Source organism: Nomascus leucogenys, chromosome 11, assembly GCF_006542625.1.
Source record: "Nomascus leucogenys isolate Asia chromosome 11, Asia_NLE_v1, whole genome shotgun sequence".
NCBI classification, from domain to species: Eukaryota; Metazoa; Chordata; class Mammalia; order Primates; family Hylobatidae; genus Nomascus; species Nomascus leucogenys.
Genome location: NC_044391.1, coordinates 52,176,661 through 52,197,132, shown reverse-complemented (window position 1 = coordinate 52,197,132; position 20,472 = coordinate 52,176,661). Strand labels below are relative to the sequence as shown.

At 35.4% G+C, this 20,472-nt stretch overlaps 1 pseudogene; it reads left to right on the top strand.

Moving 5' to 3' along the window:
* Positions 1-18,479: 18,479 nt before the first annotated feature.
* On the top strand, positions 18,480-19,205 carry LOC100588415 (annotated as a pseudogene).
* Positions 19,206-20,472: the final 1,267 nt, after the last annotated feature.

The window sequence follows — 20,472 nt, the reverse complement described above, 5'->3', positions numbered from 1 at the left end:
ATTAGTCCTTAGTGAAATATAAATAAAAATCACAGTAAGATTAGCCTATTAGAATGGCTAAAGTTAAAAAGACGGAACTTACTAAGTATCGACCACGATGTAGTAAGAATTCACTTCGGAAAACAATTTGACAGTTTCATATCGTTAAAGTATATAGCCACCATAAAATGCAGCCCTTCCACTCCTAGGAATTTACCCCACAGAAAAGAAAGCATGTGTCCAAATGTCTATATGAGGGTTTTTTTTTTTCCAGCTTTATCTGTAATGAGAACAAACTAGAAACAACCTGAATGTTCATCAATAGGTAAAAGGATAAACAAATTGTAATATATTTATATAATACTACTCAGCAATATAACAGTATGAACTATTGATGAATACAAGAACATTTATGAACATGGGTGATTTTGAGTTAATTGTGCTAAGGCAATAAAACCGGGCAAGGTAAAGTAGATACTATATATACTGGAGTACTGTACCATATGATTTCATTTAGATAAAGTTTTAGAATTAAAGTTAGCAAGTTAAATGCTGTTTTGATATAATATTAAATTTTTCAAATTTATTCTATAATGGATATGGAGAATCTCAATATCCTTTGTAAAGAAATGCGTAATGCTTATCTCAATTTTTAATATTATAAGAATGAATTATTTGGGATTTTAGATCATTTTTAAACAGGCTTGCGAGAGTATTAAGTCTTTTGGGAATCTCTGACCAAAAATTAAGGAATGTGAAGTTCAACATAGATTTTTCTTGTTAGTTTTCTCACGAAGACAGTTTATTCCTCTGACTTATATTGGATGTTTGGCGTAAAAGTATCAAGTAAGCTTCATGCCAGAAATTTTGTAGAATATGATGACTTCAGAGAGCTACAGACATCAACGTTTATGATTTTTTCTTTCTGATTTTTTTTTTCTGAAGGAAACACAATGAGGCAAATGTGATCTGCATAGCTCCACCCTTTGTGAACATCCTTGAGTTGGAAATGTGCTGTGAGAGGCACATGTCAATCTGCAGAAGCTAAAGTGACTTGTCTAGGTAGGGAGCGTGTTCTGACAATGGAGAGCTCCCCTGGGGATGTTTGCAAAGTAAGAGTTCATTTTAACTCAGCCTCTGTATAATTTCTAAAATATTTTAAACCAGATTTTATGTCATTTTGATTTTCAAGTGAAGAATAGATTCAAATGTTTATGAGGAGTGAACTCATTCCTGAATTTCCCAATATATCCCAATATGTGATTTCTTAGAGATCATCGAAGTGCCTCATACTTGAAACCTCCAAGAGGTCATCTTGGAGTGCATTCTATAGTAGCAGCTGTGTTTTCTGGTGAGGCCGTTGCACACATAGATTCTTCCTGAAGAAGTTTGAGATCAATAAGGCGGATTCACTATGATCTGTATCCTTTTACTCATCTTGTGAAATTTTCAAATTTTATTTATTTATTTTACATTTTTTTAGAGACAATCTCACTATGTTGTCTAAGCTAGTCTAGAACTCCTAACCTCAAGCAATCCTCCTGCCTCAGCCTCCTGAGTAACTGGGATATCAAGTGCAAGCCACCACGACTAGCTTAATTTTTCAAATTTTTGAATTTGTCAATAAATTTTCCATTGGCCTACCTTCACTTTATGTATGTATTTGTTTTAGACCTAAAATTGGTACAAAATGCATCTGGGTAAGGAGTAAGCATGAAGAAAGATGTGTAAGAATTGGCAATAAAGATGAGCACAATGCAAAAATGTTTTTTTTCCAAGGTTTATCTATTTATTTTTATTTTTATTTATTTATTTATTTTTTGAGATGGAGTCTCGCTGTGTCACCCAGGCTGGAGGGCAGTGGCGCCATCTCGGCTCACTGCAACCTCTGCCTCCCAGATTCAAGCAATTCTTCTGCCTCAGCCTCGTGAGTAGCTGAGATTACAGGTGAGCACCACCACTCCTGGCTAATTTTTGTATTTTTAGTAGAGACGGGATTTCACCATGTTGGTCAGGCTGGTCTTGAACTCCTGACCTCAAGTGATCCACTCGGCCTCAGCCTCCCAAAGTGCTGGGATTACAGGCGTGAGCCACCGTGCCCGGCTAAAAATGTTCTTTAAAATTATGTATACCTGTGTCTGTCCTCCTCACCTTCCGGAATAAAATTAAGGAGAAAAAATATCTATAATGTTGGGCTGCATTTAGGAAAAATGTATACAGCTAATAGAGATAGATGGTTCTTCCAAATACCAAATATACATTCTCTATCATTGGTATCTGACTTGTGGAGGCAGTAGCCAATTCAAAAGGGTGATCATTACAGTATTTAAATTCCAAACATAGTTACAAATAAAAGGACAAATTTGGTAAGAGATAAGCTGGTGTTGGCCAAAAAGAAAAGACTCTCAATATGGCTTTGTGGATCGTGTTTTTAACAACACAAAGATTTCCTTAGTTCCTGTTTAAGAAACAAATGATCAGCAGTTCTTTCTGGTGAGTTAGCAAAATGTCACATCTAAATTGACGCTGATAACTCCATATTTAATTGGATAGATTTGGTTAAATAATCTTCATAACAACAAGTTAGTCTTGAGCCAGCCATGGTAGTGAAAGTCACTCTCACTCACTAATTATTGTTGTTTCTATCAATGAGACCCTTTTTTTCTAAAACTATTAAAGGGAAAGAAAGAAGATGGTTGATAGTCACAGAAAGAGTGCTTTCCTCCACTTCAGTTTTACAAGTTTCAGTTTTGTAGAATTAGAGCAGCATGTGTAATTGCGCTTTTTGCCATTCATCTGAGTAAAATTCCATAATTGTACAAGTAGAGATCATAGAACACATCTTCAAAGCTAATTAAATCAACATGATGGGCTCCTACAGCTGCTTGGATTGTGTCTATGGCTTTCCAGTGTGTAAAACAAATGTGTGGCCATGGAATAATAAACTTCTTGCTTTTCTACTGCAGTAACTTCCCTCCTCTACAAATCTTTACTTACTGACCATCAAGCACATTTTCCTCTATTTTTGTTCCATATTATGGTCCACATTTTACACATTTTAAATAACATGTTTTAGTAGGGCAACTTTTTTTTTCCTGAATACTCTTTTATTTACTTTGATACAATAACAGCCTAATTATTACATAGTAAGTGGAATAAGTCTTTTCTGCTAAAACTATGAGCTGAAGAAAGAATATGATTCCTATAGCATTGTTAATATTTAAATTGTTTTTATATCAGTTATCAATAGCCAAAGCACCAAAGTTTATTTTATGTTTATTATTTTATTATCTCCACTATGATCCTATGAGGCATTATTACCCTCAGTTATCAAAAGATGAAGCTAAAGAAACAAAGGTGGAGTTATTCAGGGAAGAGAGAACTGAGACCAATGTCCAGTTCTTTTGATTTCCACCTTAGCTTTCTTTGCATCCAAATAGAATATTGGCTTTGGAAAATAATTGGGGCCTTTTAATTGAGGGAATGGACTACATTCTACTGGCTTTAAATAATTCCTTTTCATATTTATTGGCTGAATTGTGGTCATGTCCTTTTTTTCTTTTTTGCTGACAAGGAAGTTTTCTTCCTTACTACTAAAGAAGGAAGTTTGGCTCATTTCTTTCAGAATTAAAAATATATCTCAGTTAGGCACATGTAACACTTGATTTCTTCACTCCTCTCCCAGAAAGTAGGGCAGTGAGGACACTTCATGTAACTAAAGGCAGGACAATTTTCATGTGCTAGATAAAAGATAAGTTGTTAACCACTTTTGGTAAACTCTTTTTGTCCTTTTTGGGATATTGTTCTGAAACCATGCATACATAACACATTACATACACATGTGCGCGCACAGACACTTGCCAGATAGAGCTGGGGTAGAGCATAAGTCTCAAGTTTCATGGAAGTGTTTTCTGTTTTGGAGCAGAGAAGTCTTGTTCTTCTAAGCCATCTGGCTCCTATTAGTGCAGGTTCTGCTGTCAGCATTTACTTAAAGAGGGAGAGGCTCTGTCTATGTCACCCTCGGGAGGATCACTATTTCATGGCTAGATTGGTTTAAGTTTTTATTTATCTACCAGGACAAAATGGTAACACAAATAAATGCCTTATGAGATAGTTTCAGAGTTTAGTCATAGTTTCTTAAAGATAACTTCATTGTTCATTTCCACCATAGTCTTTATAAACTAAGGCAATCTTAGTAGACCTTCAAAGCAACATAGGACAAGTCATGACTATCGACATGACCACTGGAGAATGTAACTCTTTAAAAATTCTGTTCCGATTTTCTCTTTGTTTTGTTAGAACTAGTACATTTTGCAATTCCGTTACCATCATTATAAGAAATAATATGTGTGGTAATTAAGAACTTGGACTCAGGAAACAGACAGTCTGGGTTTGAATCCTAGCTGTACCACTTCCCTGCTGTGTGATCTTGAACATGTCACTGTACCTATATGTGCCTTTATCTGTAAAATTGATATCCTAATAATAGCTACCTAATATGTACTTGTGAAGATTAAGCAAATTAATATACGTTTACTGCTTAAATAGTGTCTGGTACATGAGTGCTCACTAATTGCAAACTGCTATTTTATTACAAGAGAATATAAAAAATGATCTTAATGTGCTCTTTGTATTTAATACTATTTCACCAAAGGTAACTTTACCTTAATAATTGTTAGAGTTACAAAGTATTTTCCATCTATGTATTAAAAAAAAAAAGATATGCAATTTCTTCTTAAGGCAACTCCAGTAATTGGATATTTTGAGACCAAGAAGGAAATAAGGTTACTTTATAACTAGACCCATTGGGGTTAGATGTAAATTCATTTCAAATTCTTTCAGAAAATTCTACTTTCTCTCTTTTAGTTATCCTCTTCATACTTCTAAAACAATATTCCCTTAGGGGGTAGGGAGAAGAACTTTAATCACTATCTTCTCTGCTCCCTTACCCCAATTTTATTTGGCCAGCAAAAGTCTCCTGGGAATCTCAGTCAATACCAGTCTCTCTCCCGTTCTCTCTGTTTTTCATGCTTCTCATCTCTCTCTCTCTCTCTCTCTCTCTCTGCCCCCAGCCCAATTTTCACTTCCCACTAGAAAACCTTTCGCTGATCTTCCAGAAAGTGATTTTTCCCTTCTTTGTGTCATTATCAGATTTTGCTCATTATGACTTATTGTATTGCAATTACTGTTTAATATGTTTGTTTACCATGCTTGATTGTGACTTTCTTGAGAATACCAATCATATTGACCTTTGTATTGTCAACATCTAGCACAGTGTCCACTACACATTTTTTTAAATTCAGTACATATTTTTTGTATAGATAAATTATGTAGGAAATGTGCATCGGGATTTGGCTAAAGATATTCCTAGATGTAATTGGAGAAGATGTTTTTCAAATAAATATTATTTGAGGAATATGAAGGAACCCAGTCCTCAAATTTGTCTTTTCACTGGCTTGCTGCAGTCACCTGTAATCCCCTATTAGGGATCATTTAAAGGTCTTGGTACATGTTCATCTATTTAAGACATTATCTTGTCCAGGATTAGTAAAAAATAACAAGCCAATATGCCTATTAGCAAGGATTAGCTTATGTGAGACTGAAGAGATTGATAAACAAAAATGGTAAATTGTGATGTTAATAGGGTCTGGTGTATAGATTATTAGAGAGGGCATTGATCAGTAAGGGAGTGACTTAGAACCCTAAAAACTTTGTAACTAGGAGCTGGCGTTGAAGGGCATCCAAAGGTTGATAGGTATCCTGAAGGCCAACTTGGCTTATGTTGCCATTAAGCTGAGATTTGGCTTAACTGAGTCACAGCGGTCAGAAAAGGGAGCTCCAGGTGAACATTTTGCTTGAGTCACACAGCTCTCCTCTCTCCTACAAAGGTGGAAAACCAATGTCCACATGCTAAAGCTCACTGGGCCCATTGCAGTTATACAGGACAGGCACTGCTTACTCTTAGAAAAATAAATTAGATTCAATAGTGGGTTGAAAGTTTAAAAAAAAGATCATAGTTTAATACAAGACAGATACTCTGCCTTGTTATTTCTTGATTCTCTACTTATTAGAGTTGCTCAGAAAGTTAATCTATCCACACACAATTCATCACATGTGTTTATACTTCAAAAAGATATTGAGATGGGAATTATTAGCTTTATAAGCCCTGTCTGTCTATTAAATCATTTGCAGACTGTCAAACAACATTCACTTTGGAGGGGTTAGAAGGTCCTAGAACCGCACTGCCCCCATTTCCTTCACTGGGAAAAGCTGTTGATATATGAAAAATAGATGTTTAAATAAGCTACCTGCTTTTGTATAAATAACTCCAGGCATTTTAAGCCACATGTGCAGTTGGGTAGAGGACCTCACATATAACTTTTGGAGCCAGTTTTATACAGTGTTTAAAGTTTTCTCTGGCTAAAATTTAACCACATTTGGAAATTCTATGAAATTTTACATGAGTGCTCTATCATTCTATTATTCTATGGCCAGTTTTTTATAGCAAGAACTGCAGCATCTTCTGATTTACCCCCTCCCTATCCATTTCCATAGGCACAAATAACAGTGCCTAGCCTGTCTTTACCTTTCCATGATCTGATACATCACAGCAAGAATTGTCTTCGAGTGCAATTTTATAATATGCTGTTTCTTTTACTTTTATACACATGCAATGGCTCTTCCCTCATATTAAGTCCCTACTTTAATTTTGTGGCTCAGGACCTTCTACTGTTTCTCAAAATTATAGACTGCCCTCTGGGCTACATTCTAGCTTATATTGTTTATTCTACCCAAAAGACACCTACTTCCTACTCACCTTACCTCACTATCCCTAGAGTTAGCTTATTTTTAAGCCATTGTGTTCTATTCTCCATGTCTAGAAATTCTTCCCTCTTCATCTTAGCCATTGTTTCTTTCTTTCATATAAGCCTTTCCACTGAGGCACTGATCAAAATAACCTGTGGCTTTTCAGTATTTAAATGTGTTTATGAAGAACTACAATGTAATGAGTTACGTCAACCAATTGATCAACTGTTTAATGATCACTATGTTCTTACAATGTGGTAAGCATTATAAAGATTAAAAAATAATTATTATAAAATATAGTTTTTCATATAATATTATAAAAATACATAAATTATTATAAAATATAGTTTTTTGTCCTCAACTATGATATAATTATGATTTGAGTGCAATATTAACATAATAAAATTCTAAATACTGTGATATAGATACAGTTAAATATGGTAGAACTCAGTGGGTTAAGAACGCTGCTCTAAACCCTAAGGACATCCAGCATTCAGTCTCTTAGGCACCTTTTTAACATTAGATTATTGGTGTCCCTCCTTGAGGACTAACCCTACCAGGTTCTAGCTTTCTGAGCTGTCCAATATGTTAGCCATTTGTTACATGTGGCATGTGGCTAAAGAACATAAAACATGTGACTAGTGTGACTGAGGAAGAGAAATTTAACTTCATTGGATTCTCATTAATTAAAAATCAATTTAAAAATGAAAATTCAATTCAATTATTAGAAAACTTTTACATACATTTGGAGCAACTTAGGTTCGTAAATCTACTTTTCCATCTGTAAATTTTATAAATCTAAATAAAGGCCAGTATTACTAGTGAAAATTCATCACCAGAATTGAGATGTGCTATATGTGTCAACTGGATTGTGAAGACTTAGTAAAAAGAAAATAATGTAACATATCTCATTTTTAAAACATTGATTGCATGTTGAAATGATAGTATTTTGGATACATTGGGTTAAATAAAATACATTCCTAAATTTTATTTCACTTTTTTTTACTTTAAAAAAATGTGACTACTAGAAAATTTGAAATTACACATATGGATTACATTACAGCTCAGTTACACAGCACTGTTCTAGATAAACCAGATCTGTCCTAGATTTGTACATGTCTCTGAACCCCAAGGCCAGCTATTTCCATGGTGTCTCTTGGTCACCCAGAGTTCTAGTGCATTTTGGCCTTCTGCTGATTCTACCATATTAATCTATAGGTAGGTTGTATTTAAAAACATAGTCCTGTATTATCATGTGCTACTGTAGTGAAATATAGTGTAATACAGACTTCTGCTCAGATGGCCCTTTTGCTGTTTGTCTATTGATCTAAATGTTTTTATTCCTTCTTCTTCACTCTTTTCTTTTGCTACAATGCTTTGATCTCTTTACTAGACTTTCTTCTTCTTCCTCAATCTTGTGTGAGAAAATGAGTTGCTTTTTGGCTTTAGCTTCTTGTCACAATCCTTCTATTTCTGGGACAAACTTGTTCTTGGCTTTGGGCCCTTCCTTTCTGCACCCCTCCCACTGTTGCAGGTCAACTAGAGGATAATGCGAACCTTTGGGGAAACTGCTCAGGTTCCATGTGCATAAATCTAAGCAACATAGGCAGCGTTGCACTCACGATATTTCCAGAGCATAAGGCTCAGGGGCCCTGTGCTTTTTAATTTTTATTTCCTTAAGTCTGCTGGACATGGTCTTTAAAATTCATGTTCGCCTCACCATCCCGTTATTTATCATTAGTCAGATTTAGATCCAAACTGGCAATTTCCTCAGGCGATGGCTCTTTTCTTTGGAGATGAAGTCCAACATCCTTGTCATATCATTTAACATTCTACACCATTTGACCCCAACTGAGTTGTCCACTTTGACCTCCAGAACCTAACTGTAGCACATCATGGTCTCTTTCTTTCTTGGCTCTCTTACCATTAATTTTTTTATACCACATTTATAATGTAGCTCGTTCTGATTTTCAGTTAAATAGAGATAACTAAGTTAACTGAGTTATGAAACTGCAACAATAACAGTACAATAACAATAGTTGACATTCATATAGTGCTTAGTGTGTGCTAGGCACTGTTCTAAACACTTTATATACATCTACTCATTTCATCTTCCTTCAGTAACCTGTAAGTGTTGTTATTATCTCATTTCACTGTGCGAAAGGTTGAAGTACAGCAGATCCTTGAATAACATAGTTTCTTTCAACATTATTTCACTTTAACACTGATGAGGAAAAAACAACTCCACTCTGGCAGGGGCCACTGTGTGTGTAGAGTTTGCACATTCTCTCTCTGTCTGCTTGAGTTACCTCCAGGTACTCTGGATTCCTTCCACATCCCAGAGGCATGCACATTAGGTGAACTGCATCTGCATGGCCCCGGTGTGAGTGAGTGTGGGTGTGTGCGAGTGTGCCCTGTGATGGAATGTGTCCTGACCAGGGTGGTCCCAGACTTGCTCCCCTAGGTGTCAGGAGAGGCTCCAGCCATCCAAGACCTGAACTGGAATAAGTGGGTAAACAATCATCATACTTGTTTTTGTTAATCTTTCTTAAATGTATATATTACTCACATTTTTTTCAATGTTTAATACTAGAAGTGTTTGAGGTCTTTATTTAGAAGTTTAGTGATGTTTTTGTGACCAGAAATATAGGAACTTATCTCTTTCTTATGTCAATAACCTGTGATAAAATGTTTTGCTTAAAGTCAGTTTCTGAGAACCTATGGATGACGACATTAAGGGCGGATTTACTGTACAGGGAAATTAAATAACATGTACAAGACCACATAGCTAATAAAGGGTAGAGCTAGTATTTCAACATAGGCAATCTAGCTTTAGAGTCCATGCTTATGTATGTGAGCTAAATCGTTTTGGAAACTTTGTCTCAGGCACTTTACATAGATTTTCTCATTTAATCTTCACAACAACCTGTGGGGAAAGCTATTAGAAGGTAAAGTAACAAAAAGAATTTTGGAAGTATAAGAGATTCCACTGGACTAGACATATGGCAGTTACTCCCAAAACATTAGTTTTGACAGTGCCCTACATCAGAAGTCAGAAAACTACCAGCTGGCAGCCCAATTCTGGTCCACTACCTGTTTATGTAGATGAAGTTTTACTGGATCACAGTCATGCTTATTCATATATGTGATAACTATGGCTACTTTTGCATTACAATGGTGGGATTGAGTAGTTGAGGCTGAGACTCTATGGCCCAAAGACTAAAATATTTTCTGACTCTTTATAGAAAAGTTTGCCAACCCTTGCTCTACACCATACCTGAAGAGTAAATGAACGTTGCTATTAATATTAAGATTATACAATAAAAGAAGTGCTTGTTTACTGCTTCCTGCCCAAACACCCTTTTATTCTTTTTTTTTTTTTTGAGATGGAGTCTTGCTCTGTTGCCCAGGCTGGAGTGCAGTGGTGTCAACTCAGCTCACTGCAACCTCTGTCTCCTGGGTTCAAGTGATTCTGCTGCCTCAGACTCCCAAGTAGCTGGGATTAGGGATGCACACCACCACACCCAGCTAATTTCTGTATTTTAGTAGAGACAGGGTTTCACCATGTTGGCCAGTCTGTCCTTGAACTCCTGACCTCAAGTGATCCACCCGACTCGGCCTCCCAAAGTGCTGGGATTACAGATGTGAGCCATGCTGCCCGGCCCCAAACCACTATTTCTTTAAAGACCTTCTTTATATTATCTGAAGGGACATTAGGTGCTTCACTAAGAACTAATGGTTTTATCACTTCCTGTGGCTCACATCAGCACAACAGCCCTTCATCTCCCATATCATATTGATTCTTTCTATAGCAGGTGTCATGCTATTTGATTAAATTGATATGTTCTCGAAAAGCTGATATAAATTAAAGTTTGGAACACTGAAACACATTTTCTGTTCATTTATATTGTAATTTATGTGATGTTTTATCTACTTGAAAGGACACATAACTCTTTATAAAATATGTGGCTGCTCTTTCATGATGCCTTCTTTCCACTCCCCCCAAGTACTAGCACTGATGTTTCTGTCCACTTGTCATTGTTCTATAGAAAGAGTTGAATCCCATTGTGAAAGCTACTATTTAAAAACAAAAAAAACAGGTATAATGATTCATAAAATGAATAATCTTTTTCTGATGGAAAGAATTGACCTATTGAATTTTAGTATTAACATTTTCTTAAACTGAGACATATTGTGAGCAACAATGAATGTTTATGAACTACCTCTTCTATTTAAAACATTGTATTAAGTAGTATTGATGATTTTTCATCATTATTAAACTATACCAACCAATGGCAGTGCTAAAATAATAAAAAACCATCTTTGTTATATTTATTAAAAAATAACAATAAATTACAGGAGGACTAACCATGTACTGGCATTCCGCTAAGTGCTTAATATGTATATGACTTAATTATCCCTTTAACTCTATGAATTCAGTTCTATTTTTGTCCGCATTTTGCAATGCATACTTTGCGGTGTCTACTTTATAATGTATATTTGACATTAATAGAGGAACAAGAATACAATTGTTTGAAATTAAGCATATAAAAGAGAAGGTTAATTGATGGGTTTCTTTAATTTTCTAAGTGATGTATAATGCTGTATATCTAAGAGTATTATGATTTTTTAAAAAGCTTTAGTGATACACCTAAAAAACAAAGAGTTCCATGAATAAAGGATTACATTTGGGATACTAGAAGCTATCTTTTTAAGACCAAAAAAGTTGAAAAATGTGAGATGAAATCTATATATTTGTGGGTCATTCATTCACTTTTTATTTAGCATTTATTTAAGGAATATTTACTATAGTCCATTTTCTCATGAATCTTATATTTATAAATGGGGATGTATTCAACAAGCAAGTAAACATATTAAATTGATGATTATGAAAAAGGCTTGAAACAACATGAACAGAGTGGTGATGTAAACAACAATAGAGATGATCATATAAGTTAGACATAGGAAACTCCTCTGAGAGGAAAAAACTTAAGCTTGTAGCTTGAGAATGAAAAAGAGCCAGCCATGGAGAAGGTATGGGAGCAGGTGGCACATGTAGGTAGAAGGAATGGCATATTCTAAGAGCATCAGTTAGTCTTGGAGCTAATAAGGAAAGAGCTTGACTTTCAACTCACTGTTCCATGGGCTTTTAAACTCATTTAAACTCATTGATACATGGGCTTTTTCCCCTCCCAGGAGACACTTCTGTGGCCCATCCATCTTTGGGTTTCTACAACGAAAATTACAAAAGTTTATTAAATGTTTCCATCATCAGAATAATTAGCAATTATTGTAACTGCATTTAAAAATAACTAAAATATTTATATTAACTAATGTAGAAAATGTCTTTTTAAAAATCTCAAACTTTTGTAATAATATGAATGCATTGTGTACCCATCAGCAGACTCCTGGAGGGCCAAATGTATGGTCACCATGGAGTAGCTATAATCCTTGTTCCTTAACTCAATTCCCAGCTCAACATTCTGTCAACTCTGTTTGTTTAGGCAGTTTACATAACCTTTCTGGGTTTTAGTTTACTCGTTATCAAAACAAGGATAAAGATGTGTATTTAAATATTACTGTGAAAATTGTTTAAAATATTTTGAAAGTAACTGACACACTGTGCTTGGCAAGAAGTAGGCATTCAAATATTAAATGTGATAGATCTTTTATATATGTTAATAATAACAATTATTCATATTTATTGAGAACTTACTATGTACCATGTGGTTTTCAAGAATTTTCAATGTTCTTAACTCATTTTATCCTCACAAAAATTCTATGAAATCATTCCACATATTTTACATGTTTTCTTATCTCACATCTAAGGAACCTAAAGCTGGAGATTATGCAACTTGCCCAAGATCACAGAGCCAGTAAATGGCAGAGCCAAGAATTCAACCCAGGTGGTCTGGCTTTGGAGTTTGTGCCCTTAATGACTACCTTTTAAGTGTGTTTTCTCATATAAAAAGAAATTGTTGAAAACTGAATCTTGTCAGTTTCTCAGGTAAGCAGCACAAAGCAATGTAGTACTTTGGGGTGAAATCTGAAGCTAAGAGAATGTGCTTACTTCACACAACCAATGCAGGCAATGCATTCTGTTCATAAATGACCTCTGCAGTAGATTAAGGCCCGTTTTCAAAAGAAAAAAAAAAGACAAATTGGCCATCAAGATATACAGCTTGTTATTATAAAGAGTCCTGAATGTGTATCACATAAGGGATTTCCAGAGCAATTTATTGTCAAACAGATAGCAGCATGTAAATTTCCAAGAATCAACCTGGCATCCCTGGAAAAATCATACCCTTGAGGCCTGAGTATTGTAGACAGTTCCACAGCAGCTGAATAATAAAGACTTTTATAGATCAATAACCCTCAGCCTTGCTGCATTACAAAGCATCTTCATCAACAAAGAGAGTTTCAGGGAGCCACAAAAGCACAGTGGAATTATTGGAACAGGTGGGTTTTGTATGTATGTATGTATTTTATTTTTCACAAGGTTATTCCTGGATAGATACATCATGACTTAATGTTGATATTCCAGAATAATGTAGAAAATGATACAATGTCTAAATACGTGTTACTGACTTTTTCCTCCTTTTCTGGGGCAATAGAATGCTTTTCATACACATCCTTAAATCTAAATAAAGGATAAGTTATTGGAATGCATTTAGTTTCAAACAACACTAAGTTTTTATTCTGAAACTTTTTGTGTCCTTGAGCCTTTGTTGCTTCATCTGTAAACTTTAAAACAATAATAACAGCTTTGTAAAGTTCTTAACCCCCAAAGACATATCTCATTGAGCTACTTATCTGAGAAAAATATGACTGAGATGATTTATTTCATGGTAATTTACATGTTCCAAGTAAAGTTTAGATTGCTAGTTATCTTTCTTTACCATATTGCCTAACATAAGAGAAACAAGTAAATTCATACAACTTTCTAATGAAAAAGCAAAAAGAAATTGTATTTTTTGAATGACGATGGTCCATTATTGCTGATCGTATGAGACAGTGTTTGAAATATTATACAAAATGTTTAAGAGACGTTAACTGAGGGTGATTTTTTAGGTTACTTCCATCTCATTGGATATTGATTAAGGAGTTTTCAAAGAAGAAATTTTGAGTGCCTATCATATGGCAGATGTTTTATAATTCGTGTAAGAATTTATATGTTTCACAATAGTTACAATGGCATTTTTATCCCTGTGCTTCAGGCGTGGTTTGAGACTCAGACTCTTAGCTAACTAGTTGAAGTTAACAAAGGCATTAAGTAGCAGAGTAGGAATTAGAACCTATATTTGTGTGAATTCCAAAGCTCTCCTTCCACTCCCTTACTGCCTCTCTGTTTTAATTGCTTTGGAGTAATCTCGGCATAATCTATTTGTTTTAATACTAATAATCTATTCTTATGATTACATAATGTGGCATCTACAAAAGTTGACTATGATGTGGTTGATTTGGCCCAATGTGTATACACCCAGATGCTTATATTTAAGATGAGGCCTGTAACCACAGGTAGTTTAACTGATTTGACTGGTTAATATAGCAAAAACAAGCAAAAGAAAAAAAAATCCCTTTAACATTGTTTTTAACTGAATTTACCAGTTAACTTAATTAAAACATTAGACCTGGAAAATATATGTATGGCCAAACTAAATATTTACACTTGCATAATAATATAGGAATACTAAATTATATCTACCCTATTTAGTAAAATATAACTGATTAATTTAATAGTAAGTATAATCAACTATGACATGAAGAAATTGTTTTATAATGGCAATGAAGATTGTATAAAATCAATTAGATATGAACATTGAAATATTTTTGGGTAAAATGACATGATGTCTGGAATTTGCTATAAAATATTCCAGCAAAGAATAAAAGAATAAAAGGAACAAGATTGGTGAAAAACTGGTAAAGCTGAGTGACGAGTAGGTACATAGAGTTCATCTTTTTCACATATGTGAAACTTCCACCATAAAGAGCTTGGAAAAACAATCAACTAATTATATATACACTAGGTTGAGGCAAAGAAACAAGACAACTTTGATTGCTTTGATTGAATATGGGTTTAGATTTTTAGCAGTTTCATGTGTTGTTAAAAGGCATCCAGAATGCATATTCTCAGGACGCACTGATACTTTTCAATGTTTTAATAAGATATAATTTAATGATACAAAGGTATGGATTTCAGGAAAACATGATATTGTATATCCCTGACCAAAAGAGACCTGGCTTTGGGATCACATTTAAATTCAAATTTTTATTCCCTTGAACATAGCACTATAATATGACTTGAGTACAAATATTGTGTGTTTCCATTTAATTTTAATTAAAACTAAGACTTTCTCTGGAATAATATTTATATCCTAAAGAATGATGGCATATTGCTTCATTGTATGTCATTAGCCCTTCATAATTTTTTTCTTTTGTTCATCATTTAAAATGTCATTAAAACAATTACAGCCTACACTCTGCTGAATCATATAATTGGAGATGTCTTATTAAGATGAGATTTACTGTATAACTTTATTTTTAATAAACGAGAAACCAACATTTTTTAGTTTTATGCTTTTAAAATGTGCAAATGAATGAGTTCTCTCTCCTTTATTGCTAAAAGAATAGTTTTAATTACTTGAGTTTTTTTCACTCATTTTTTGAGAGCATTTTTTTTAATCACCAAATTAAGTCACCAGATTTTCTGTTAAGCCTCTTTCTTTGGCCTTAGGCAAATCGTGAGGCATATTTGATTGTGGTTCCCTGCAAGCCTTCCTTCTGCAGTTTATTTCTTTCTTATGGCATTCCTTTCCTCCCAGGAGAATCAGAGTATCATTAGAGTTGAAGCTTGCTTTCCTTCGCTGCTGGCTTCTTCTCGTCTCTGAATCTCTGTCTTCACTCAATCTTTCCAAAAAAACGAGGAATCAATTGCAAGTAGCCAATGCATCTATTTGGCATCTTGCTAATGAATATTAGCAGTTGAAAGGTTAGCATGCCTTGGTAGATCTTCAAGGGAGTGCAGGAGTTCCAAGCCACACTTTCTTCATCTGTCAGTTTTAACCCAGATAAGCAACTTAATTTTCATATTAAATCAAAATATACTAGGCAGCAGGAGGCACAATTTGCATTCATGTTAAAGCAATATTAGAAGACATCAAAGAAATTTCAGATGGGAGGTGGGTTGCTTTGGGAGATGCCCTCCGACTCCAGGGTATATGTATTCAGTCTTCAGTTTCGTCTTCACCAGTGATGCCTTTGTGGAAAAGTTTGAGAAGGGCCAGAATGTGACCTCTCTCATGTACATTTATGTTCTCTCTTGGTTTTAATAACATGGCCTTTATGGCATTCTAAAAAAACAGTGGAAATATAGATACTTTTGAAAAGGATGAGGATCTTACTGCTTTCAAATTGCTCATTTATAGTTACTTTCACTTATAGAGATTTTGGGACATTGATCGCATATGTATTTTGCTATTAATCTGACTTCTTCAGAACACTTATAGAGATCAGAGATCTAGAGCACATGAACAAATCATTACTCTAGAGAGACATGGTCATTGCCTTTTAGCAATGTACACCCTATCAAAGAAAATTATAGAACAAAACCAAAAATCTATGTGTGCAATACTGTGTAGGATCAAGAGCTAGTTGATATAGCTGACACCAACAATTCTCCAATATTTTATGGAAATTAGAGGAAAGGCATGCTTCAGAACAGGGATTTAAATAGCACATTCCTCCTTTTTCATGTCCTAATGAAATATATTAAAAAGTGCACCTTGTTCTAAAGTTTACTTTTCTTTTAATTATTATTATTTATTTATTTATTTTTTATTTTATTTTATTTTATTTTATTTTGAGACGGAGTCTCGCTCTGTCCCCCAGGCTGCAGTGCAGTGGCACCATCTCCGCTCACTGCAAGCTCCGCCTCCCGGGTTCATGCCATTCTCCTGCCTCAGCCTCCCGAGTAGCTGGGACTACAGGCGCCCACCACCAGGCCCGGCTAATTTTTTTTTGTATTTTTAGTACAGACGGGGTTTCACCGTGTTAGTCAGGATGATCTCGATCTCCTGACCTTGTGATCCGCCCCCCTCGGCCTCCCAAAGTGCTGGGATTACAGGCGTTTCTTAAAAAACAGCATCTGAAAGATAAAAATGTACCAAAAATAAAACAATATTGATTGCAATTCCATTGTACTCTAAATGATTTTCTCCTTAATACTGACAGCTTTAGTAATCCAAAAATTGGACTTGGAAATTAATACAAAAATAAATGGAAATGTAAAATAAAGTATGTTAAATGAACATTTCACTGGAATAGATGCCTGCTGGTGGTTAAAAACAAGAATCTCTGAGTCTGGATTTTCATTTAGTCTTTTGTATTATAGTTGATATGAAAATTAAAAAAAATAGAGGGAAGCAGAAGGCTCTTTGCTGGAAAATTGAGTTCCTTGGGGAAAAGAAAACAACAGGAGAGAGACCAATTTAGTCGGGGCAAGTTATAATACACCAATCATGATGATTGATCCTGTGCAAGCAGAAAGCACATGGAAACAATTTAGATGTTGTCCATGAAACTACTGCTTTCAGACCTCATGGGATTTTATTTATCAGGATCACTGATTTCAGAGGCACCGTACAGCCAGGAAAGAATAAGAGGTTTGGAACGTTCTTCCTTAGGATTCAAGGTGGAAAAGGTACACAAAGAAGGGAAGCAGTTGGTATCACTTCTTGTCTCTTTGTCTACTGCTTCTGTAATAGAATTTTCCTCTGAATCTTATATTCAATGCTTAATTTGAATAGTCCATGTAGTTGCATTTTGAGAATTTGGAAAAGGCATTTTAGTTAGTGCCCCATCCTGTCCCTGTATTCTTTTTCTTTAGCTAACTCCAATTCTGTCTGGCAGGTAGGAATTCATTTAGGTGGGCTGCTTTTTAAAAACTAAATAAAAAACTATCATTACAACTATTATGCAGGTTTTACATAGGAATACTCTGTTTTGAAAAATGACTCTTTCTTGGAGTCACTTGAAGGTAAGACAACCTATGTTTATACATGCACATTTTTCTCCGTTACACATATGGAAGAAAAGTAAAACCATTGCAAAATTATGACGCTTTCAAGCAAATTCTTTTTATGATTAATTTCTTGCTTTTATTTAAGATGGATTTACCCCCAATGTTTACATTTTGATTTTGAGGGAAAAAGTAGCATTTTTGATGATGCCATTTAGTAAAGGGATTATCTGATTCTCTAAGGTTCTTGGAGCCCATTGGGCTCAGGCAGGAATTTTTCGGTAGTATGCTAGACTGATTCTGATTGTGAAGATTGTCAGAAACTTGTGATTGATTGAAAGGAAGAAAAGCATTCCTCTCAGCTGCTAGTAGAATAGGATGTTTATTTTTAGTTGACTGACTTTTTTTTTTTTTTACAAAAATGGCAAAATTGGTGATTTGACTAAATTGACTCATTCAGAACACTTATAGAGATCAGATATCCAGAGCACATGAACAAATCCTTTTCTTTAGTTTTGCATTGGTATCTGGATTCTGGCTTTCCTGTTTACTAGATTAACATCACTAAACTTTAGCTTTGCCATCTAAAATGAAGACTAATAATACTACTTGCCTCATAGAGTTTTTGTGTTACTTAAATGAGATAATTTGGGAGGCCACCATCAGCAGCTTCAAGATGAAGCTGAACATCTTCTTCCTAGCCACTGGCTGCCAGAAACTCATTTAAGTGATGATGAATGCAAAATTCTTACTTTTTATTAGAAGCGTATGGCCACAGAAGTTGCTGCTGACGCTCCGGGTGAAGAATGGAAGGGCTATGTGGTTTGAATAAGTGATGGGAACGACAAACAAAGTTTCCCTATGAAGCAGTGTGTCTTGACCCATGGCTGTGTCCACCTGCTACTGAGTAAGGGGCATTCCTGTTACAGACCAAGGAGAACTAGAGAAAGAAAGTGAAATCTGTTACTGGTTAGGTTGCAGATGCCAATCTGAGCGTTCTCAACTTGAGAGAAGGATATTCCTGGACTGACTGATACTACGGTGCCTTGTTGCCTAGGGCCCAAAAGAGCTAGTAGAATCCACAAACTTTTCAATCTCTCTAAAGATGATGTCTGTGAGCATGTTGTAAGAAAGCCCTTCAACAAAGAAGGTAAGAAACCTAGGACCGAAGCACAGAAGATTCAGCGTCTTATGACTCCATGTGTCCTGCAACACAAACGGTGGCGTATTGCTCTGAAGAAGCAGTGTACTAAAAAAAATCAGGAAGAGGCTGCAGAATATGCTAAACTTTCGGCCAAGAGAGTGAAAGAGGCTGAAGAGAAGCACCAGGAACAGATTGCCAAGAGACACAGACTGTCCTCTCAGCGAGCTTCTACTTCTGTCTGAATCCAGTCAAAAATAAGATTTTTTGAGTAACAAATAAGATCAGACTAAAAAAAATAAATAAATAACATAAATGAGATAATTTATGACCTGAATGCCTAGGGCACAAACATTAGCTATTATCATTCACATTCATAACAATATATCTAGATTTCTATTCACCTTGTAGGAACAGAGTGAAAATGCCTAATTGCTTTTCGGGAGAAAGAGAGGAAGACATTTCCTCTTTCATTATAGAGATTGAGAAGCTTGGACACAGGGCATTCATGGACACAGTTATCTACTATGTGCCTTCTTTTCCTGTTTTGTTTCTACCATCACATTTCTCCACCCCCAACTTGCCAAGCTCTTCTCTTTTCCTGTGTCTGCTTTCTCCTTGCTTATACTCCTCTTCCTCCTTGCTACTTGAAATTCCATAAAATATTTTTTCTTCCCTGGGCCGTTGGACATGCTGTTTTCTCTGAATGGGATGGTCTTTCCCTCCAATCCCTCTGTTCATTGAATTTGAAACTATTATTCGAAGCAACATGTCTTACTTCTATATTTTTTGATTCACCACTGGGTATTCTTTGCCCTTCTGTGAGCACCACTTGTATTCTGAACCTCTCTTCAAACCATTTCTTGAACTGCGATATTGGTTATTTATGTACTTGATTTTATATACAGACCAAATTGCATATTCTCTCTGGGCAATGGCATAGGAAAATGACATATGTAGGCGGTATGAAGAGATCCCTTCAATAACCATTTCCAAATAACTGTATGGAAATGCTAATAGATATGAAAGGAATGCTGACTTACTTTGAGGAAACTACATCAACGTGGTAATATCAAAGGGAATCTTAGAATGACAGGATTTTAGAGAGGATCTTAGGAGGATGATAACAGGAAAACATTTAACTTCTCAGGGATTAAATTTCTCACAGAACTGGATTTCTATGTGGATGCTCTATCACATCTTCCCTGGCCGTGAGTTCTCTGCCTTCTCAACCCGTGACTTCCAGGGTCTTCCTCAATAATAAAGCCTAATGTGGATTCTTCCTGGGGATAATTATCCACCAAAGATGGGAAGGTACCATGGATAACCTAGAAATTTATGAATCTCCAGTCCATTTTGTTGCCCACCCTGTGCTCCACTGAGTGACATCAGTGGCTGTGGGACATACTCTACCATGAGGCAGACAGTAAATTGACACCACAGCCACTTTTCAGAGTCCTGAATAAATAAGTGGGGGGCCAGGAGAGGGGCATATGCTCTTGATGTCTTAGTTAGCATTTAAGTTATT